General features: G+C 35.4%; 1 protein-coding gene across 5 annotated transcripts in view; it reads left to right on the forward strand.

Moving 5' to 3' along the window:
- Nucleotides 1-24,839, forward strand: part of LINGO2 (leucine rich repeat and Ig domain containing 2) — a 1,187,073-nt gene that overhangs the window by 650,168 nt on the left and 512,066 nt on the right. For all 5 annotated transcript variants that reach the window (XR_013829114.1, XM_079927035.1, XM_079927036.1 and 2 more), the window contains one exon: nt 22,580-22,665. The gene's annotated coding sequence lies outside the window, so the exon portion shown is untranslated. The remainder of the gene's footprint in view (nt 1-22,579; nt 22,666-24,839) is intronic.

Genomic DNA, 24,839 nt, shown 5'->3' on the forward strand with positions numbered 1-24,839 from the left:
TATAAATGCTTAGGGAATAGAAAGGTGGAGTTCTTGACCACTCTAGTTCCCATTACTGTGGGGCTTTCTTACATTAGGTTGGGAAATAAATCCTGCCCTCCAAAAGGACTTGGCACACATAAAGAAGACTCTTGGGTAGGAAAGGGTAATTCTTTATTGCAAAGAGTCAAATGTATTTTAAAAAATAACTTCTCACTGTCCTCCAAAATGCAATAACATTTATTCCTGATTCCAATTGGGCATCCAGGACAAAAGGTCTCAGTCAGCCAGAGGTACCATCCATGGGGCATCTCCTTTGCAATATCTCTTAAAGGTATAAGTCCTTGCTTCCTTCCTGTAGACCTTGATGCTCAAGATTCTTCAACTAATAAATACAGAAATAAGATTCAACCCAAGTTTTCTTGTTTTTTTTTTTTAAATTCTAAATCCTATGCACTTTCCATTACACAGAGCTTTCTCTTTTCTTTGTAGCTCTTTTGAATATTACAATGGCATAGGTAGAAAAATAAAATTGAATCAAAGAAATTACCTAATGGCTCTAGAGAAGATGATTTAATGAATCTACTAGAGTTAGTTATTCCTGGGAGGAATACCTTTGTAAGTGATCAACAAGACAATTTTTCTTATACTATGAACTTTCCAAATGGCATAAACAATCAGACTACAATTATGGTGCCCGGGAATAAACCTTTTTACAGCTAGTAGTGTAAGTAAAGACATTTTTCGTATGTGGTATAAATAAGTGTAGAGTTATTTAAAATAGTAAAGAAAGATACCCAGAATATGGTGTTTTTTTTTGGTCTAAAAGTCCTCAATTAAATCTGGAGGAAGGTCATTTTTGTGATTTTAAGATGTCGCTCCACTAATAATACATTAGAACTTAACCTTACAATTGAACATGTTGAATACAGGGTAATAGTCACATCTAACAAAAGAAGAAACTAAGCCTCCAAGTTCTGACTTTGCCTAAAGTAGCTTTGTTAGTAAAGTATGGAGCAGTTCAAAGTGAGCCTCAGTTTTCTTGAATGGAAAATGGAAAATTAAAATTACTTGGGTTGGAATATTGCTGATGACCCCATATAACTATACCATATAGTATAGTTATAACTATATATATATATATATATATATATATATATATAACTATACCATATAGATAAAGCATCTTGAATTCTGTATGTTGTTATTCATTTTTTTGTTACCGCTAATGGAGAGAAGAATTCATCCACTGGTCAGCACAGCCACTGAAGTTACATTGCCTAGAGATACAACAGAAAAAGAAATATCCTTGCGTAAGAATAATTCCTTTTCAGTTAGAAAGTAGGAAGAAAACTATTAAGTTGATGTCATCAGTAATTTTGGATAGTGGTTTGCTGCAACAAATGACAGTTTTTTCCTCCAAGAAACTATGCCTTTTCCCTGTTTACTAACCTGAAGAGATAAGAATGGAAAATATATAGACCATTAACAAATATGATACCTAATGCAAGAGTAAATTAAATGGAAATCACAGTGAGTTAATATATAAAGAATCTGAAAATTATCTTGGATTGATCTTCCCTAACATTAGGTTCAGAATTAAGGCTTACTAAAGTAGAGTGCATATTAGTTGCTAAACCTAGCAATCGTTAGCCTAAGGTCAAAAAATGAAACATAAATGTCCCCTGGGGAAGAAAAAGCTCATTTCTATTGAATATTCATTTATAATTTATAATGATAACTTGTCCTATTTCTAAAAAATATGAATTGACTTATAGTAAAAGTGTAAGACCTTCCAATTCAGTGTGTCATTGGTCACTAATTAAGACCTTAACTAAGCAGACGTTAGCTTACCAAAACCTCAAAAAACGTTATAATGTTATAAATTATATCTAGCAAATCTACCCACAGATTTCTTAACTCCTGCTTGTCTGAACTCTTAAATTTTGTCCATGGAGATTAAATCAAAGGTGCAGAAGAGCATTTTGTTAACTTTTTGCCTTTAGCCCCACCTGAAAGTCACTTCTGAGTGTTGAGAGTCTTCTTTGTTGCATAAAAAATGCCTCATATTTCCCCTTCAGCTCATCTTTTCGAGACTCTTTCCAGTGATACTGGTTTTAAACATCAGATAATTTGCTTAAATTATTACAGCTGTTTTAACCAGTAATGTTTTAACCAGTAAAGTGATTTCCTTTTGCTTTTTCTATCTCTAGGCTGGTCTTATTTTTTCATTATGGTATTCTAAGTCCACCTTAAATTGGCTCACATCTAGTTAAAGAATTTGGTTTCCCGTCTTTCCCTAACTTGAATCCTTCACTCCAGTTATTTTGGTCTTCTTGGTATCCTTCTATGCTCATGAGCTTTCCTCTACTTATAAGGGCTCCCTGCATCTTCTTTCAAGCCATACTTCCTGCACTTCTCTATGAAGCCTTCTTAATTTCACTTGAGTTTATACCACTTAATTTTTTCATCAAGTACACCCTACCTCTTCACTTCTCTCTCATTTCTGAATCTTGTTTCCCAGCTAAGTGATAAGCTGATTTAGGATACTGACAATGGCATTATTTTTTTTTTTCCCCTACAGTAACTGTTTTTAGTATCTGGCACATATTATGTGCATAAGGAATATGTGAAAAATTATTTATACTTTATCCATTTTCATGATGGAACTAAATGCATTTTCTTTAGGAAAAATATAGTGAAAAAAAAAAATCTAGCAGCAAAAGAACAGTGAGACTAGAAACGGATGAAAGAACACTTTCCAAACAACCACATTAGAACTGTGCCAGTGTAAGCATGGCACAGTAGGGGCTTATTTTTCTCTTCCCAGTTTAGAAGCCTTATGTATGCACTGGTAACTTCTACACTTCTTTTGAAATTGGCCTCTTGTGAAACATTATGCCACGCTATGTCTCATATACCATGAAAAGTTGTGTTTTTCTACTGATGTTACTATGTTTTTGGACATTGCAATATAAGTATATCTGAATTAAAAATGCTAGTGGAAATGGGAAAGTCAAATGGAAATCCAGCACAGTGTTTTAAATGTTAAAAAAAATACTACACAGACTAAATACATAAATATATAGGAAAATATAGACAAGAGATGGAGGAAAGAATTTTTTTTCACTATTCTATTCAGAACATTTTCTTAGCCTTGTAAAGTTGAGTAAGAAAATAAACTTTTCCCTAAAAATACGGTTTGAAGTATAATTGTTAAAATCAGAAGAAACTACTGGACTGTATGCACTGTTGATCTGACCTTGATGATATTTTTTCTGTTGTATGGAATCTTATCCTGCTCTTCACTTTTGGAGTTTGAAATCCAGAGGCAGTAAGACAGCTCTCCAGTAAATTTCAGGAGAACCCCCAAAGTTACTTTCACACCCAAGCCACCTTCTCTTGTTCTGCCTTTTCTATTGTCTTATCTATTGGTCTGCCTCTCTGATTTTCATTTTTAGTTTTCCCTTTGTTTTTTCTTTTCCCTTCTACAGCCAGTTCAAAGCATAATGTCTAACATTCAGTTATCTTCTATAAAAGCAAATATTAATCCATTTTATATGGTATTTAACTTTTAGTCTCTTTATGGAAAACAGATTTTTTAAAAAATCACAAATTTATTTACCAAAGATTTTTCTCCCATTAAAGTCTGTTCCCATAAATATGACAGTAATAATGAGACATAGATCATATTTCAATATGCCATCACCTAGAGGTGATACTAGGTGGGTCATTACACATAATACCTAAAGGTGTGCTTCAGATGGAAACACCATCAATAGACTTCTAAAAAATATGTTGATTTTAGGATTGCCTTCATCAGTTATTGTGACATCTTCTAAATTAGGTATTTTATGGACCTCTTAATTTTTTATGTACCATTAATGTATTTTTATAAAGTATTTATGAACTTTTGTATTGATTGGCTCATTTTGGAGACATACTAAATTCATCATCCAGCTTAGAAGTGACTTTAATGGACCCAAAGGTAACACAAAAGGTGTTCCTTTCCATACTGGTTAACAATACCAGCCTATTGTTTGAGTCACATTTGTAAAAATTGTACCTTAATCTGCAAATCCATTTTTTCATTACTGATGCAGAGCAAGGAAAGCCAACAGAATAGCAAACACTAACATTTTGCCTCTAGGTTCTCACGGACATAAAATAAATGAGGCATGGCTATTGATTGGCCTACATTATCTACACAGGAACTATTAAAGAGGCTTTTCCATCTTCCTTTCATGGCTCATTTTCTCATACTATCTAATGAAGAGCTTCACTTAAACTATAATGTGCTACTCTCCCGAAAGTACATTTTTATGGCACTAAAAAGCAATACTTGTGTATCAAAGACTGTTTTTACTGCTACATTTATTGGCTTGTTGCACTGTATAAAATTATAAAATAATCTAGAGCAGGGTGACATTATTAGTTCTTTTCATTAATTTCTGATTTTAAAGTTTATTTTGCCAATCCAAACCTGCTGAATAACAGATATCACTGTAGTATTCACATCATTGTGACACACTTTTTTAAACCCTCTGAAAATACTTATTTTATAGTTTATCATTATATATACCTTTAAGAAGGGTTTGTTGTGAGGTTCAAGTGATAAATATGTGTAAAATACATTTTAATATTTGGACATTCTGAGTTTAATTAGGGTTCCTCTCAAATATTAATGAGTGAGCATTTGGATGGAAGAATTAGAATTTCATTAGGAAGATCTGGGCTGGAAATAATAATATGTGAGTCTTCCGTTGTTGAAACCAGAGGAAAGAATGAGACCATTTGGGAAGATGGTGTGGCAGGAAAGCAGTCAAAGGTGGAATTTTGAAAATGTTGGTATTTAAGGAGTGGAGAATAAACAAGTACCTGTGAGATCAGATAGGTAAAGAAGGACACATACAGACCAGCAGAGGGTGGTATCATGGAAATCTAAGGAGGAAAATCCAGGGAAAAGGAGTGTCAGATGCCACAGAAAATGATTTTTTTGTTGTTGCTTCTCTCCTCTTGAGACCTGGAAATCAAAGATAGGAAGGTGTATTACCTTCCTTTCCCTTCCCTTCCCTTCCCTTCTTGTCTTTCCTTCATTTTTTCTCTTTCTCTCTTCCTTTCTGTTTTACCCAATTAATCAGAAAAAAAAAAGTGTATCTCACTTTAATTTGCATTTCCATGCTACCCACAAGGTGGTATATTTATTGGCAATTTGCTTTTCTTCTATGAATTTTCATGCATTCTAAGTCCATTACATTCTAAACATATAGGAAAATGGACAAAAGATACAGATTATAAAACAGAATATTTGCTATAAATTTCTAGTAAATAAGTTTATCAAGTATCAGTAAGATTATCAACTGTATGTAGGGTTTGGGTATGTATGTCTCTCAGGTATACCTCTTGCAAACAGGTTATAGGTAGACAGTTGGATTTTCTTTTTTCTGCCTTTCCTCCCCCACATTATTAGTCTCTGCCTTTTAATATGGAAAGTTTAAAAATTGACAATGACAGTATAGTGGTCACTGATATTTTTTGACTTACTTTTGGCACCTTAGCTTAGTTTTGTTTATTTGTTTTTTTATTGTTGTTGTTTGTTTTGTTGCTTGCTATGCTTTTAAAAATTTCTCTTTTCACCCTTGGCCTTGTTGGATTAATGGAGTGTCCTTTGCTCTGTTACATTATTTTTATTGATTCACAGTTTATTCATCCTATTTCCACTCTTCAGTGGTGATGATTCTTAAGATTTTGCTAAACTTTGAAAAGTTTTATTTTTCTACCAACATCTGGAATTGATTAGTATCTATATCCACATTCAAACAGATCAAAAAACTCAAAATGCTTTCTCTTTTACCTGCCCCTGCCTTATCCTTAGTCTAAGTAAATAGTTCCTGATTGCTAACAAGTTGTGTGTGAGGTTTCAAGTATATTTTTATACAAGTATAATGATGAAAAATTTGCTCACCAGTGTTGCTTGTATCTTATGTATTTCTACATTCTGGAGTGTAATTTTTTTTCATTTTGATAGAGTATATCCTTAAAACGTATTTTTCTGTTGGTAAACAGAATATTATAAAATATCTTTAGTTTGCTGTACTACTTACATGTCATTTTGCTGGTTATGGGATCAAGGTTTTTAATGATATTTTCCTATCTTCTATCCTCCACTGCAACTTCTAAAATATCATAGAGTAATCTGATTCTCATTACTTTGAATATAACCTGGGTTTTTTGGTAGCTTTATATAATTTATTTCTGAAATATGGCCACATTTCTCCTTTTCTTATCTTTCTACATAGTACCCAGTGATCCCCTTTCCATTTGCAGTCATCATATTTTGTTCAATTTAGGGATCTTTTATTTCTTCTACTTTATTTAAAATTTTTTCTCCTCATCATCTCTATAATATTCCTCTGAAAATTCTATTAAATGAGTGTTGAAACATTCTTGCTGTTAACTCTTCTGTTTTACTTTTTATTTGTTTATTATTTTGTAGTACAGTTCTGAGGAAACATCTTGCCTCAGTCTTTCAACCAATTTAACTTCACTTTGTATCTAATCTTCTATTTGTTCATTTTGAAAATTTTAGCAATTATTTTTTTTCAATTTTCTTCAGAAATTATGTTTAAGAATGGTTTTTATGGGTATGATAGTATCTTTAATCTTTGGGGATTCTAATCAAAAGTATTGACGTTGGTTTTCCTCAAATGTCTGGGATTCATTTTTCTCCATCTATAGAGGAACGTGGGTTGTGATTATTGGGGTATCTGCTCAGTAATTAGAAAGGAGGACAGGATGTTTAATAAGGTGAGATATGTTGATAGTGGATTTTTGTGGTGTGGAGGCACCAAAATTTACTTCAATCTATGAGTTGCCTGAGGCACAATTCTGCTTCTTCAATCCTAGCTCCAGTTCTAGTAGTCTTCCAAGTCAAACACCCACATGATTACTCTACTCAGGGTTTCATTCTGGAACTGAAAGACTGAGGATGATGAAAGAACAAAACAGGAAGAAGAGCAATGGCTCCTGTGTGGTTAGAATCGGAGAGACTATATGCCACTTAAGGGGAAATGCAATACCAAGAAAAGTCTCTGGTATCACAGTTTATCTTCAAGTTTGCAATTATTTACATTTACTGTCAGTAAATAGAAGTTTCTAGAAGGTGACATACTTTATGTCACCCCTGTGGCTATGCAACTAAAGCACCCAGTAGGGACAAACAGGAAGTTATGCACTACTCTCTGACCAGTCTAGAAAGGTTGCGTGAAAGAGATAGGATTGTAGGGGAGAGATCTTTTACAAGCATCTGTGGAAATGCCCTGACCATAAAGTGATGGCTCCTCAAGTGAGAATGAGGTGAAAGAATGCCATTTGTTTAACAACTAATATGGCCATATATCGATACTATGCTAGGTGCTTGTATGTATGTCATACCATTTAATTCTCAGAAATGTACACTCATCACTTTACATTTGAAGAAAATCAGGATTAATAAATTTAAGTAATTTACCCAAAGTCATTCATCTGGTAAATGATAAGTCTTTGTTTAAACCTGTTAATGTCAAAATAAAATAGAGATAATTGTTCCCAGGCATTTGAATTGAACTCATTGCAGTAGGAGAAGAAATTTGCCTCTTACTTTTTATGAGCAAAAGCTAAGGGAAACATATTGATCATTGACTGCTGGCTTTCCCAAGAGCTATTATCATCCAGGACTTTATCAGGTACATCCATATATACATATTGAAGAATAAGAGGTGAAAATGATGTTCAAAATCCTCAGGTAAGACTGATTGAGATCTTCTTTCTACTTCTCAATTCTGCATGTTCTACACTGAGTGCTTTTGAAAACAGGCAAACCATCTGTCTTTGACACCAAGGCTAGGGAATGGCATTCTCAATTCCTCCTCTGCATTTCCAGCTGACCTCCTATTTTTTCCCTATGACTTAGAAAAAAGGTGACAATTATAGCAGCTGTGAAATGTTGGAGACGAACAGCTTCTCTTTAGGATATGGATAAATGAACCAAAGGTTACTTTCTTGTGAAAGGTACACGCAAACGTTGTGGATATAGGTTAAGTTAATGTAGGCTGGTCTTCTTTCTGAAATTTAAAGATCAAAAAACCCCACAAAACTCCATAAGTCTTTGAGTAAAAAAATGAGTCCTGGGGTCCTTGAGTATTTCCCAATGTTTACCTTAATCTTTACCCCACAGATTAGTATTCTTTTTATCCTGTCATTGTCATATACATGTATACTTTTATATCTCCCATGTACTAGACACCTACTGAAAAGGTTAGCCTAAATATCTATTAATATTCATTCTAAATTGAATGCTCTATGAATTTATAATTTTAGGATTTAATAGATTTGTGGTATATATGTTGAGTGATTTTTCAAATAAGTCACATATAAACTATTTATATTAATAACTTTACTTTGAAATAGCTAGGGAATTCTTAGAGAGGGGGTGGAGAGTAGATACTACATTTACCAATATAGCTCCAAAAATTTATTATTGTGTCTTCATTAGATGACTTTGGAATGCTTAGCTGGATGCTTACCCAATATCCACCCTCACTTGACTCCAATATTGATTTTGGAAGCAGTTTGTCAGCTATAATATTTTTCCCTGGGTCCCTCACATTGAAAGGTGACCATGTGTTGCATTATGTTGAAAGAAATGTAGTTGGAAATACTAACAGAGGGATCTTCTTCATGACCAAAAAGGCAATGCCTCATTAAATAGAAGCCCTTTGCCCTTCTTGCTCTGATAATTCCGTTTCTGGCTATCTGGCTATCTGGAAGTATGGATCGTTGCCTGGAAATATGATAGGATAAAGACTATAAACTAAGGACTATGGATCCTTAGAAAAGGGAACTCTTGTGTCCTTAAAGACATACATTTTTTTTTAAAGACATACATTTTATTTTTTCATAAATTTATAAATTTATTTATTTATTTATGTCTGCATTGGGTCTATTGCTGTGAGTGGGCGTTCTCTAGTTGTGGCAAGCAGGGGCTACTCTTTGTGTGGTGCGTGGGCTTCTCATTGTGGTGACTTCTCTTTTTGCGGAGCACAGGCTTCAGTAGTTGCGGCACATGGGCTCAGTAGTTGTGGCGCATGGGCTTAATTGCTCTACAGCGTGTGGGATCTTCCCGGACCAGGCCTCAAACCCATGTCCTCTGCATTGGCAGGTGGATTCTTAACCACTGCACCACCAGGGAAGTCCCACCTGGGAAGCTTTTAAAACACACATTTCTAATTCACCCACCTTTAATTAATCAGAATTTCTTGGAGTGTAGAATGGAAAATTTGCTTTCTAATAAGCTCTTAAGCTGATTCTTGTACCGCCAGTTAGAAGCAGCTTATGGTCTGTATTTGAGAATAGCTGCCTCAATATTTCTAAGCCTGAGTATTGTTTTCTTTTCTTAAATTCCTGCAACGTCAGCTTGTCTTACCCTTACGTTATAATGGGACATGAGTGTTACTTGTTCCCTTGGGTCTGCTATGTGGAATCTTTTACCATCTAACTGGGATGGGATTTGAAAATAGCATACCTCTTTCACCATTGTACCAATCTGGAACTTTGCTGACTACTTTGATGCTGTTAGAAGACTAAATTCAGTACTCCCTTGCTTGTTGATTTTCTTAATGTTCATTATCTTGCCTTATTTGTGAATATTAGTGGTATGGGAGGAATTCTGTCAATCCAAAAATGGCCAAACATAGTGGGCCAGTTACCCTGTTTCTCTATGGGATTCTTGAGAGAGCTGAACAGACAAAGGACAGAAAAGTATATTCCACTTTATTACCAACTTTAAAGAGAAAAGTGTACTCCACTTCATTACCAACTTTGAGTCCAGACACAAGAGGAACTCTCAACGGATGACCGAGTAACCCTCTAACATGCTCTCTAGAATAGTTTAATTGTCCATTTCCTCTGTAAAACACACTTGCTAATGCCCTGAGCACAGCCAGACCTCACTCTCTAACACACACAAGCACTTCTGCTTCCACCAAGAGTCTGTTATGTCTGCTTTGTTTGTTCAAAAACCTTAGATGTTAGCTGTTCTTATTACCGATGTTGCATAATTTACATAAACTTTCTATAAATTAGTGAAATGTGTATGGGGCAAAACTCTGATTATTAAAACTAAGTTGAATGCTTTGAAAAACCACATAAATGCAACTTATTTTTTATTTCCTGGTCCTTTCACTGAAGACATGCCTTTGTTCAATATACTTTGCAAGGAGCGCCATCAAAGGGTGAATTATGGCAGAATGAGGAATATAATATGTGCTCAAAATAGTTCTAAATTTTTGTTCATAGTCCATCCCTTAAACTAGAATTTTTAAATATTCTTCAATTTACTCATCCTTTTAGTCCATGAACATGCACTAGTGTAAGTAGAACATTTAACTCAGATATTCCGTATCTTTACATTGAACTTGATCACCAAGGCTTAGAGAGGGAGAGTTCTTTTACCAGAACCCCTCCCCAGAAATTCTGGATATCACTACATATCTTTAAATTCTCTTCTTGATGATTTCTCAAGATTCTAGAGGCACTCCCAAACATTTGTCAAATTAAAAAAAACCACAAGAACCTTAAGAATCCATACTGACTGTACTTCACATCCTCACATCCCATGCAGCTTTTCACTACTCAAAACCATCCCCTTGGAAAAGGTAGAAAAAAATTTTATCCTAATAAACTGACTCTCATTTGGTTTGATAGAAAAGAGTATGTGCAAGTACAAATTCGATGTCTGCAGGGCCGTACTTAAGAGTATACTTTGGAGCCGTTAAGTAGGAGTAATTGGTTTTGGGGGTTTTTTTCTCTGCTTTATGTTGTTTTTTAATCTATACACTATGGGTCATATTAATAACTGAGAACCCTCATCAAATAGCTAACCTTTATTGACTGAGAGCATCTTGGTAAATTAAGCTGAAAAAATATTCCTTCATTCCCCTCCATAATTAATGAGTTTGGGTTAATGACTGCAGCAGCAGTATTTAACATTTATGCCACATCAGCAATAAATTAGGATCAAGCCTGAATGCAGCTCACTGCACTCCCTGACTTGAGTTGTCACAGGACGGAGAAGATTAAGACTTACGCTGCAGCTTGTATTAGTCTTTCTGGTGGGTATATTATGGATGTTGGTATGCACTTTACTCAATCTTCCACTGGGCAATTTGCTTTTTCCCACACATTTTATGTGGGTTGAGAGGAGCAGAGGGTGTTTCATGGGAGTATTGATTATATTGAATTAGGTCTCATAAGTTTGGCTTTCAAATCCGTTTAGACAAATTTCCTGAAAAATTTCAGTTTAAGAATTATCATGCATATGACCCAAACTCTATTTAGTGACTTCTAAAATAATCATATAAGGCTTGTTGAAATAGGATCAACTTATGCTAAAACACATTACCTGTATTCCAGAAATACTATAATGTATTCGCCCAAATTGCAGTGGTGGAAGGAACATACAAAAAAAAAAAATTATCAAAAGATTCCAACGTTCTATGTACTCTTAGAAGATAGCCTCCTTCTGGAAAGGCACAGAGGATGAAACAAAGCTAGTTCCCTGCAACAAAGGGACCAGTGTCTGTCTCCACGATAACGTCTGCTGGGTTAGTGAGCAACTTTAACTTTGTCTGGGCTTTCTTCCAATAGGAAGGTATAGGTTTCCAGCATATACCTTCCTATTACACTGACTCGACGTCACCTTCCTCTGGAACTGCTCCTGCCTCCTCTGCTTGGCACTGAGCATGTTGAATTGTTTCTCTGTATGTCTCAACTAAGTCTGTACCCTCAGTACCCAGAATATTAGCATCTTCCAAAAGGGAGTCTGGCTTTATATTTCAACTCCTCAGGGAATGACTATAAACTCTGTCTCCAGCCCACTGATTATGATTTTATATTATTATTTTTATTCTTTTAAAAATTCCACTAAGCGTTTTGTTCCTTGGAACTTGGTGTTGGTTTCATGAGTTAAAGGAGAGTCAGCACAAGATATCTTTGTGAGGTTAAAGGAGTATTTGGTTGGAGGCCTTGTATCACCAGCACACTGTTCAGTATAAAAGGAGAAAATCTTTCCTTGCATGAGGGAATACCCTTTGAAAACAGAAATCTAGGTAACAGGAAACAATACGACACACACACATGTGTACACATGAGAAGGCACATGCACGCCTATGTATCTATATGTATTTTCTTTGGGGGAGAGAAAGGGGTGGAGGAAGTTTCCAGGGATAATTTCTTGATTGTGATAAATGTATCTTTTCTCCAAGTGACACAAAGCAATCCTAGTTTTTATGAAACTCAATTACTTGGTAAGTAATTACTGAGCACCTATTACTTTGCATCAGCCAGTTGTGACACAATAATTTCCAGACACTTTCATTCTGATAATGGGTCTACATATGCTTGAGTGTAAGAAATTGGTGCACAGAATCTTTTACTTGTCTCCACTGTGCCTGTTTTCATCAAGAAAATGATTGGGCTGAAGAACAACTAGTGCTACCTTCAAGGAGATTGTTGGAAGAAGTTAGCAACAAGACCCAACAGTTCAATTCTGCTGGATCCCTAATCAGGCATCAGAAGGGTATCCTTAAATTGATGTCTGTCCAGACACACTGGAATTGATTCTGAAGGCTCGTGCCTTTGCTCCTATCACAAAATTGATCATTAAGAGCTGTGTCACTTGGCCCCATGATTAAAGTCATGAAATGTCTGTTTCACCAGTTGGAGAGGGTGCCAAAAACAAAAAGCAGTAGCCGAGATTTTAGAATCACCCCCTCCAAAACCAGTTGACAACAAGTTCATTTATTTTTAAATATATATCTCCTGAGTACACACACGCACGCACATGTACATATGTATGTCAAACCCCAAAAGTAGATATCAGGTGCCCTCTTGTTTTCACGTCTTCTGATATTTTTACTTATGACACTGCACACACCCCATTGGAATTGTAAAACCTCACGGTTGATTGTTATATCTTGTTAACTAAGCAGGGTGGGATGTTGTGTGCACCAGGAGCTGCTAAGATCCTCTGTTTATATTTGGATCCTTATCCAGTGATTCTGTGTTTCAGAGTTATTGTGTGCAGTTGCTGCATAATTTCTAGATCAATGGAGGGCTCTTTAAAAGCTTGATCACTCTGACTAGTTTGTAGATACTCCTTTCTCCCAGCTCATCAACTGCCCTGTCTCCTTCCATCTCCTTCATGAAGGCCTTTCCATCTTATTAGGCCCTGTTGATCCTTCTGTCCTCTGAATTCCATTATTGTTTATTGTCATCAACATTTGACACTCATATTTTTACTGCTTTAAATGTAGTATCTTTTTGTTTGTTTGTTTTGGTTTTTTTTGTGTGTGTGTGGTACGCGGGCCTCTCACTGTTGTGGCCTCTCCCGTTGCAGAGCACAGGCTCCAGATGCGCAGGCTCAGCGGCCATGGCTCACGGGCCCAGCCGCTCCGCGGCATGTGAGATCTTCCTGGACCGGGGCACGAACCCGTGTCCCCTGCATCGGCAGGCGGACTCCCAACCACTGCGCCACCAGGGAAGCCCTAAATGTAGTATCTTTAAATGTAGTAACTAGACTGTAAGTTCTTCAAGGGAAAGAGCTGCAATTATATTCCTTTGTACCATCCATATTGTCAAGCACTGTGATATGCTCACGTACCCACAAAGGTAAGTTGCTAGGTGAAACAACAAATGAATATGTAAATAGTAATACGGCGGAACTGGCAAAACATTTTCTCAGATCTTATGGAAGATGAAACTATTTACAGCTGGGCTAAATTATAAACAAAGACATGACTCCTGACAAACAAGAAGTTTTGAAACATTGAAATCTCTCACCAGGACAAATTATAGTTTACATAGAATCTTAGAGATAACTAGTTCATTTGATGATTGTATTAGGGTTCTCTAGAGAAACAGAACCAATAAGATATATATATATATATATATATACATATAGACAGAGAGAGAGAGAGAGAGATTTATTACAAGGAATTGTTTCATACAATTATGGCAGCTAGAAGTCTCAAGAGCTGGTTTCCGCAAGCTGGGAGACCAAAGAAAACCAGTGGTGTAATTCAGTCTGGGTCTGAAGGCCTGAAAGCCAGGAGTGTCAAGGGTAGGGAAAGATCTATGTCCCATCTCAAGCAATTAGGCAGAAAGGGCTGAATTCTTTCTCCAACTTTTTTTTTCTATTCAGGCCCTCAACAGATATGGTGATGTCCACTTGCATCAAAGAAGGCAAACCACTTTACTAGGTCCACCAATTCAAATGCTAATTTCACCAGAAATACCCTCACAGACACACCTAAAAATAATGGTTAGCCAAACATCTGGGCACCTCGTGATCTAGTCAAATTGACAGACAAAAATCACTATTACAGTACTGAAGAAACTGAAAACCATGTATGTTAGTGACTTGCCTGAGGTTACTTAGCTGGCTAAGGAGAGTCATGACCCAGGTCCTTTCTCTGACAAAGAGTCCAAAATTTTGGAGGTTTAGCAGACAATATAGACAACTGAGTGTTGCCTGTGGGTTGTAAACAAAACACTACAGACAACATTCTCTCAGATACTACTCTGCAACACCACTAAGCTTAGAGTTGAATTTTTGATCCATTAATATTCTAACGGTTAGTTCTTTGTCTACTTTTGTGAAGTGGAAGTTTTCTTTAAGTTTAGGTCTCATCACTCTTCACAGATGAGAGAAATTTCCCAGTATTCTCTGGGCGTTCCGTTTCTGCTAGAAGCTTCAGAAAAGTCATAGGATGTTCAAGATATTTTAAAAGGAGACATTGACAAATGGAAGTGCATCCAAAAGAAAGTGACCAGACTGGTGAAATGTCTGGAAACATGTCATGTGAGGAATGTATCTGTCATTTTATGTTCAGGAAAGTGATGATGTTGAGTCGGAAAGATGCTCCATGTCCCTGCAGGGCAATGATAACTTCCTTCAATTATTCGAAGAGCTGCCATGTGGAACTAGGATTCTATATTTTCTGAATATCTAGAGGGCAAAATTTGGACCAATGTGTGACAGATACAAGGAGGCTGGTTTCCACGGCATGTAAACATTCTTATCCAATAGTTTGAGTTGTTGTTTCAGCTCCTTTTTCATACCATTGGAGCTGCACTGGGGACCCTTGTCAACAAAAGCCAGTATCCCCATATTGAATGGGAGATAGCCTGGATGGCCCGAGTTACTTACGACTTCAAGATGGGGTGATTATCTGTCACTAAGCTGTAACCAAATGATGACAACCAAACCTCATTCAGCAATTCTCGCTCACCTGACACAGGTGAAGAGCATTTTAGGAAAGATGATGCAGTTAGAAGCCACTGCTGACACCAGAGCCCCTGATTAATTGTCAGGCTGTAGATAGAACGTAGCCTGTTATCCCGAGGTGTTCGCTTCAATTCTACCTAACTCACCAGTGTGTGAAGGTTTTCCTACGATGGTGAAACAATATACCTCTTTAGGAGGCTGTCTGTATTGATCTACATGAAGGAAGTAGAATGTATTTAAAATAAATCTTTGTAGATCAACAGTAGATATTGAGTGGCTTATATAAAACAAGTGTAATTTAATGAACTACAGCTTTGAAAGTGTTAGAAAATGGATCAAACTGTAAAATGTGCCAGAGGTTTTAAAATAAAGTCATGTTTCATTGTAGCTGAAATAATGTTCGCTGTGAGGCAACATGTATGATAGGAATATTCTTTCACTTCTCACCTTCATTAGAATGGAAAGTACATATTTAACAGTTATGTTGAGGTTTGAATGTGACTCAAACTACCATTCTAGTTATAGTTTGTCTTTTATCTTTTTTTTTAATTTCACTAAAGCAGCAGTCAAAGCGCATATTTAGGTTTAATACAGATTTCATTGACCACACAAGTTCATGTTGGAACTCATTTTATTAGACCCTGCACTCAATACAAAACATCAGTTACAGAGGGTCACGCTGCATCTTTCTAGCTGTCACACCAATATCTTGCTGAGTGCCATCTGCAATGTCTCAGGTTCTTTATTTATACTGGAACTCATTTAGTTTGATCTGAGAGCTATTTCCAAAATGCCTTCAGTACACATAAAAACACTCTATCAACAGTTAGTCCATTGCTTTGGAAATAGGAATAGCAGTAAGGTTCTCTATGGTAGTGGGTAAATGATGATGATAGGTTTAAGGAGAAACAATATTAATTCTAAGAAAAGTTGTTTTATATTAAATGAATCTACCTGTCCTAAACTTGTGTAGCTCAAAGGAGATTTGGATACTTGGCAACTCTTAGGTTTTGAAACGCAAAGCCAATATTGGAAGCTGGTTAATTCTTCGTATATAATGTATCTGTAATTTAGGAAGCTACCACCAGATGAGAGAATTATCTTGGCAGAGCTCCATAAGCTAGGTAAAAATCTTTCTTAAACTGTGCTTAAATGATCTTTATAACCTCTGATGGGCCTGCACTCTCAGTCCACACTTCATTATCTTTTCAGGTTAAAAAAGACATAAGTCTGTATTTAGAGAAAGGAAAATAAAGTATTCCAAAAAGTGGTTAATGATGCAGTTTGGATGACAGAGAAGTTGTTTGTGGCTGTGGACTCAAGGTAGAAGATTCAACCCTGGTTTCCACTATTTTTTAGCTTAACTAAAGACTTAGGGTAGTTACAACATCTCTGTGTTTCAGTAGTCTCACTTCACAGATTTACTTTAAGAATGAAATTACTCACAGTGATGAAGATCTTTGCAGTTTGCAATGCACATCTGCATTATGCATTTGCAGAAATGAGTCTGAAAAGGTGAATTAAAGACAGTTGAAGTCTTCAGGCCCAGACTAAGGAGTTAGAAATTGGCTTCATTCTCCCGCTTTATTCTGTAGAGAAAGGGAAGCCTTAGAAATGTTTTGAAAAAGGATTGATAAGTTTCTAGCTTTGATTTAGAGAATTCAATCTGGTGAAATTGGTGAAGGACTTGGTTTAGGAAAAAGGGCCAAGACCATTGTCCAGGCAGTTCACTCAGCTAAGAATCGGGTGCAGTAATAGAGGCGAGGTAGCAATATCCTTTCTTTCTTCAGGAAAGTCCATCTACCCTCTTTCAAATTTTAGATTATAGAAGAACGTCAAGGCCTGACATAGGAGTTTGGATATTAAAAAATAAATAAATAAAATTAAACTAATGTAAGAATACTGGATGGAAAGCATGGAAGCATTTTAGGAGCAGTGAATAGAAAAGAGGCTGAAATCTAAGAAGCCAGTTAGGAAGTGGTCAAATACCTTAATATGAACCCAGGGGTATTAAAATTCTCAGATTCTTCCTCCTAGCAATACTTTCTCCTTCAGTTTTGACCCACCCCACCCCAAGTATACACTTCTATATACAATGTGTTTTTCTTCTTTGCTCCTGTCTGAAATTTATCTAAACTATTGTCATTTTTACCCCTATACTTGGGTCTTGCACCAGGAATTTCCTGAACAATTCCACAACTACTTTCAAAAAGAATAACTTCTGAATGATTGATTTGGGAACATAATCAGAAACGAGATGCTTTATATTACGGAGGCATTTACATGCTTCTTTACAAAGAAGTTGAAGAAAGCATTTGAAGATGCAGGCAAAGAAGATGAGAGGTTGGCTCTCAGAAGTAGTGAAGAAAATGAAAACTGGCCAGTTCTTGTTAAACTTCCTTTAGAAAGGGGCCATATTAATGTATTGGACAGAAGCTATGCCTTTTCTGTGTTTAGAAGTTTTTGATTTGGCGTTGAATCTAAGTGCAACCATTATAACCTACAACGATTATAATATCAACTCTTTGGAAATTTAAGTGAACCTCACATGAAATCATAGCAGTACATAATCTATCAAACTAGATGAGAATAATTTATTATTAGGGTTGAAATTCTGTTTTGGAAGTGCTCCTATTAAAGTTTTCCCAAAATGCAATAGTCATAATCCCCCAAAATTCCCTTATATGGATATGTGTGTGTGTGTGTGTGTGTGTGTGTGTGTGCGCGCCTGTGTGTGTGTAGGTATATGATTCCAATAGGTAAGACATGCTTCAGTAATGGCACTCATAATGAGAGAAATGGTGATTGTAGGTATAACCAATGGTGTCTGTTTCTTTAATGGAATTTGGAGACATGCTTATGAAATATATTGCTATTTGGAAATTAGCTAAAAAGGTCAGAAATAAGCATATCCTTATTATATTGGTGCACAACTGTTAAAAATTTATTTCTTTCAATATCTAGTTATTTTTCTTCCATCCTTTCAACAGTGATAAAACTCATGCTTTCAGAAAGGTCATCATCGGTAATAAAGTAATATTTAGCAATGAAATAATCTTTTGCTAAGTTTTGGAAATAAGGACTAGAATCAGTATTCTGTAAAGTTTATAATGACTTTTCCTGTGCTCCTGCACATAGTTCTTATTTTAACATATATTCTTTTAGTAAAGCATGTAATATAAAGGTTGAGTCCTATGTTTTCTCTTGCAATATTATTGGCTGCCTGAAATATTTTCCATTAAGGAAGATATTTAATTGATTCTTCAAAAAATATTAATTTTCACCTTATTATAAAAATAAGGTATAACATACTTAAATTTGAATCTCAGTTTTGCCACTTTTAGGCCATATAATCTTGAATTAATTTATCTGCCTCAAAAACTCAACATATTAATAGATTATTTTTTAATGAGGATTATATGAATTAATACATGCAAAACATTAATATAGTATGTGACCATTAGTAAATACCTAAAAACTATAACTATTATTATTAACATTAATGGATAAATTTATTAATTAAATGAGATATCACATTTTTATATGAAATTACATAAACACACATACTTAGCATGGTGTTGTAGGACTTAACAAATGGTAGTTAAAATCTGTAAGGTAAAAGTCATTGGAAATATAGAAAAAAGTGAGGAAGAAAGCAAAAGTTACCTAAAATCCTATTAGCCAGTGACAAAAAGTCACTATTTTATTTATTTTGTTATGTATTGTTAAATTCAAGGGAGTCTACACTAGGTGACATCAAGATAAACACTTATTTTCAAAGCAAGGGAAATCTTTATTCATAATTATTGGTAAATTACAAAAAAAAATAAGAGTAGAAGTAGGTAAGGTTTGCTAAATGCTTACTTAGTATTGTTGATCTCACAGTAATGGCACTTTTTTGAAAAAGGGAAATGTAAGTTTAAAACCCTCTATTAGTTATAGTTATAATATTTTTGCACATGGAAAGCACACACACACACGCACACAATATGAATTTTGAATCATCTGGAACTATAATCTGAATTCTTGATACCCAATATGTGGTCAGTAGATCAGCACCATCAGCATAACCTAAGCCTGTGATAAATACAGACTTGTGAGCTTCCCTGGTGGCGCAGTGGTTGAGAGTCCGCCTGCCGATGCAGGGGACACGGGTTCGTGCCCTGGTCCGGGAGGATCCCACATGACGCGGAGCGGCTGGGTCCGTGAGCCATGGCCTCTGAACCTGCGCGTCTGGAGCCTGTGCTCCGCGGCGGGAGAGGCCACAACAGTGAGAGGCCCGCGTACCGCAAAAAAAAAAAACCGACTCGTGAGTCTTGCCCTAGACCCACCAAATCAAAAATCTGAGGTTTGATTAATGTGCATATAGATACCATGTAACTCATATTCACTTTAAATTTGAAAAGCAATGTTTCAAAACATAATAATAATATTGATAATGATAATAATAATAATACAGAAAGAAAGCTTATTGGGTTTATGTATTTTAGCAGAATGATTCAGATAGAAAAATACTCTGCTAGTGAAACCAATAAAATCTTTATATGTCATGTTTTGTGTGAATAAAACCAAAGTGTATGCCCTGTAATAATATTAGTGCCTCATTGTGTACAAGCTTACTTCAGTGCTGTTTGAGAGTTACTGGTTTCTCTTTTTGGCTTGTTTTTGATCAGAGCTACAGATAGGACACAAATAATTTACAAGTCTCTAAATATTTAACCCTGGCCTGTGCATACTTATAAAATTTATGCTCAAATCCAAAATTAATAGTATATGTAATATCAGTATTCCCCACAGAATGCCACACTGAGAGAGTTCCAGTTGGGAACCTTTCAGAAAATAACTAATGGATACATTTGTGGTCTTCAGTATGATTCTTGTTAAGAAAAAATATATAAATAAATCTATTTTTCATAATAGAAATTGTTTTAATATCTAAAAAGAGCAAGCATATATACATGAATGAGTATGAGGAAAATCATTTTTTCTATGGTTTTGTATTTCCTGTTTCTTTAAATGCAAGATTTCTTCCTTTTGGGAATGAATAAATATAAGGAAGAATAATTAGTTTGAATATACTTTAACAGTATTATTCATTCATCCATACATTTATTAATCAGAAATATTTAGGAGCTACTTATTAGTAGCTAGATTCCTGTTCACATGAATCCCACATCCAGTGAAGAAGAGAGATAATAGACAAATAAATTTAAATTATGATTATAGGTTGTGATGGGAATGAAGACACTTTGTGATATCAAGTGTCACTTGATACCCCAAACCCACTTTGGGGTTTATCATCAAAACTACTTTGGGGGGGCTTCCCTGGTGGCACAGTGGGTGAGAGTCTGCCTGCCGATGCAGGGGACACGGGATCGTGCCCCACAGTGAGAGGCCTGCGTACCACAAAAAAAAAAAAAAAAAAAAAACTACTTTGGGGTTTATCAAGTGGGATAAACCTCTTTGAGAAAGTGGCTTTTGAACTTGAGGCATGAAAAGGATCCAGTTGCAGAGCATTCTACGCTTGATTTCCTGAAAAATAATGTCCTTAGGTGCTGAAGACCATGGCTTATTAGTAGAAGAGTATGTGAGAGCCCAATAAAAAGTGAAGGAGAACTGTGTAAGGTAATATTTGAGAGGTAGCCTGTAGTCAGTTCGTGTCAGGGCTTGTAGGTAACAATAAGAAAATTGGATTTCAATCAGTGCAATAGAAAGCCAATGAAGAATTTTAAGCAGAGTAGTAAAATGATGAATAATGCTATCAAAAGTCTACCCTGGCCAGAGTATAAACAATGGATTATAGAATGGGTCAAGAGGAGGATCAGTGAGAATAGGTAGAAAGCTTTTGCTGTCCTCTAGGTAACAGATGATGGTGGCTTCAGCTGATGAAAGAAGAGAGCTGTATGGATTTAGCTGTATTTAGGGTGCATAATTATCATGGGAAAGGAATTTATTAAGGAGGATCCCTATGTTTCTGGCTTGAGTACAAAGCAGATGTCTCAATTTCCTAAGCAGTGGGGGAAGACCTAGGTAGGTACATCAGGAAAATCAAGAGTTCTAGTTTGGATTAAGTTTGGAAGGTAGTAGATACCTTGGCAATTAACAGAATAGGTTCTGGAAAAGGTTCAAATCCTACTTTATTGGTTATTAGTAGTGGTGGTTTAATAATTTACTAAAAGTGAGACTTGGTGTTCTCCTCTTTAAAAAAGAGGGAGGTTAATAATACCTATCTTATAGGGCTATTGTAAATATTAAGTTAGATATTTCCTCTAAAATGATAAGAACAGTTCCTGATACATTGTAAGCAACAAAATAATAATCACTATTATGATATGATATGACTATTATTATTGGTCACACAAGTGGCAATGTCAAAGAGGCAATCTGGTATAAAAGTATGATGTGTGAAGGAAAGCGATTGACATTAATTATTTTAAGAAAGCATTTCACCTCATTACACCTTTTTGAGTTAATATTCTATCCTAGAATAGTATTTACTGTTTTTTGTCAACTTATCTTTCTCTCCTTTATCCTTCTCTCTTTTTATGGATTGCAGAGGGTTGAGTAGAGTTGGGAAGTAGCATAAGAAGAGTCGTTAGGACAATGGAAAACACATTCTAATTCTAAAAAGAGTATTTTATTTCCCTTTTTCAACTTTACAGTTACTCCAAAAGTAAATTCAAACTTTGAATTCATCGAATTTAAATTTTCCTGTATAAATAGATAATAATTATTTTTGATAATAGATTTTCAGGTTCATCCAATAATTTTTAAATACTGAAGCTACAAGGAATAATCTGTGTCTTGCATGTCGACTTCATTGTCAATTTTAACCTTTAAATGTCAGGTTTATTGGCACGGCAAAAATATTTTCTCCTTCAGATTTATTTTCTTCTTCTCTGCAAACAGCTACATTATAACAAAATACCATTTTGCCTTCCAGAGTGGAAGATTGAAAATCTTCAAATATATGAATGTATTTGAACATGAGTTTCATTCTTTCATCTGTTTAACAACAAAAAAGAAAGAATTTAATGAGTCCCTAGGTGATAGATACTTTGTCATGTTCTGAGAATTCCAAGATAAAACATGACAATATACTTGCTTTCAAGATGCAAAACCCCAAACATGTGAAGAAGTTTAATCCCTATTTTGTTTCTTTTAAAGCTTTATAAATCATGCTATGTAAATTTGAATTATTATTGTTCTGGTCATTAATATATGGAAATTCTTCTAGAAGTAAATATCATTTTTCTTTTTACATTTTTTTGGCAGCAGTCAAATAGGGTTATGAGAAGAGGTTCAGAGCAGAACACTGAAAGTGGCCACCACCAGCATGAGGATACCAACAAGTCAAATTGGTAAGTGAAAAGATGATTCATGGGTATCTCTTTTATGCGTTATTAAATCTGTTGATGCTGTTTCTCACACAAAAAATCTTCATAGCTTATAAATAAAAATGAGAATGTTTCTAAACTGTAGCCTATAAAATGTATTCTCATTACTTAGAATACCTTAGGGAGGTGGTATTAGGTGGAAAAAGTCTCCAATTCTGCTATAGACAGACAGGGATTTAAAGTAGCTATGTGACTTTGTGAAGTTGCTTAATTCTTTCATTCATACTTTCCTAATTTAAAAATGGAGATTATGGTAGTTACCTAGTTATATTTTCCTAAGAATTAAGTAAGAAATTGCATATGAACAACCGAACATTTCCTTAGCAAAGAAAAAGCTAAAAGCTAAATGTTATGACTAATATTTATTGAATACATTCCACGTGCCAAGTACTAAATACTTTACTGCATTATTTTATTGAATACTCACAACAACCTTTAAAGATAGAAGCTATTAATATTCTCATTTTACAGATGGAGAAACAGTGCTATTAAAAGATATGTGGCATGCCTTAAGTCACAAATTGCTCCCTGAGACAATTGTTAGAATGCAGTTCTGTCTGATGCCAGAGTTTCTGTTCTTGTATTTACTCATAAAGCCAACAAACATTTATTGGGTATCTAATAAATGCCAACCTTCTTTTAGCTGAGCTGCCATGCTATTTCCCAAACGATTTTTACTTAGACTATAACAACCATATACTTATATGAAGTCTTATAGCTTACAAATAATTTATGAATAAGTAATTTTGTTTAGTATTCACATAATCTCTATGAAAGACAAAGTAGGGACCATTGCTCATATCTTTACAGATGGAGAAATTGAGGTCCCAACAGGTTAACTGATCTACTGGATATAGCTCAGTGCTTCTCAGACCCTGTGGTTAAGGGTCAGTTTACTGTTAATTCATTTTAATCCATTACAGACTGAATGCTTTTATAAAATTGCTAAAAGTTAATTGCTAGAGAAATGAAACGATTAAAAGGTAGACACAAAATATACAAGTCCACATATTTATTATTGTCATTATCTTACAGATATATAATCACCCTAATAAATGTCTATAAAAGTTTCTAATGCTTATTCTCCATTTCCATACTCCTCATGGTGCAGACCAATTAGCATGTGCAGACTGACACTAGCCTGTAAACCAGACAGTAAATCATAGCATCAGTAGAGCTAATATGAGGCAAATCAATCCTAGACCTTCCATCTTCTAGCCCAGGTCTTTTTATATTGCTCCATACTGCCTCAACATACAGCCAGAAGCCTGTTTTATAATCTAAGAGACAAAAAGATCAAATTCCAAATTGTTCACATGCAACCGTTGCAAGAAAACTGACAATGATAAAACATCTTAAAAGAGCTATATGAAAGAATTGACATGAAAAAAAGTGAAAAAAAAGTTGAAAGTTTATAGGAATGATTTATTTTAAATTTATTTATAAGAAACCAAGACTTTAGGGCTTCCCTGGTGGCGCAGTGGTTGAGAGTCCGCCTGCCGATGCAGGGGACGTGGGTTCGTGCCCTGGTCCGGGAGGATCCCACGTGCTGCGGGGCGGCTGGGCCTGTGAGCCACGGCCGCTGAGCCTGCGCGTCTGGAGCCTGTGCTTCGCGGCGGGAGGGGCCCCGGCGGTGAGAGGCCCGCGTACCGCAAAAAAAAAAAAACGAAACCAAGACTTTAAAATTTTGATGTGTGATATATTGCTGATTTTCTCATGATACGTTTTTTTCTCCCTCTTCTTTTTTCATTATGTTTATCCTTTGAAAAGAGAAGTTAAATTGTGTTTAGAAGGCTGGGCTTTGTCATTTCCTGAGCAGTGTATAGACCTTGTATAATTCTAAGAGATAAAAGTGGGTCTTGACCAGCTATGAAATGAAAATGAACTCATCTCCCCACTATACTGAAAAAGCCTGAAAATAAATGTAACTCGTTTATTTCAAAAAATACCAAAGAAAATTACAGCACTTTGGGGGCAAAGTAAAATGAACACTGAGTCAGCAATGAAAAGTCACTTTGTAAGACAGTTTTGTGGCTTTCTCAGTTCTACTGAAATGGATCCAAATATTTACATGTGCTATGTTATTAATGACTATTTTGCCATCAGTGTCAAAGTCATATGGCACAGATGTTCAGGAG

Source organism: Stenella coeruleoalba, assembly GCF_951394435.1.
Source record: "Stenella coeruleoalba genome assembly, chromosome: 7".
NCBI classification, from domain to species: Eukaryota; Metazoa; Chordata; class Mammalia; order Artiodactyla; family Delphinidae; genus Stenella; species Stenella coeruleoalba.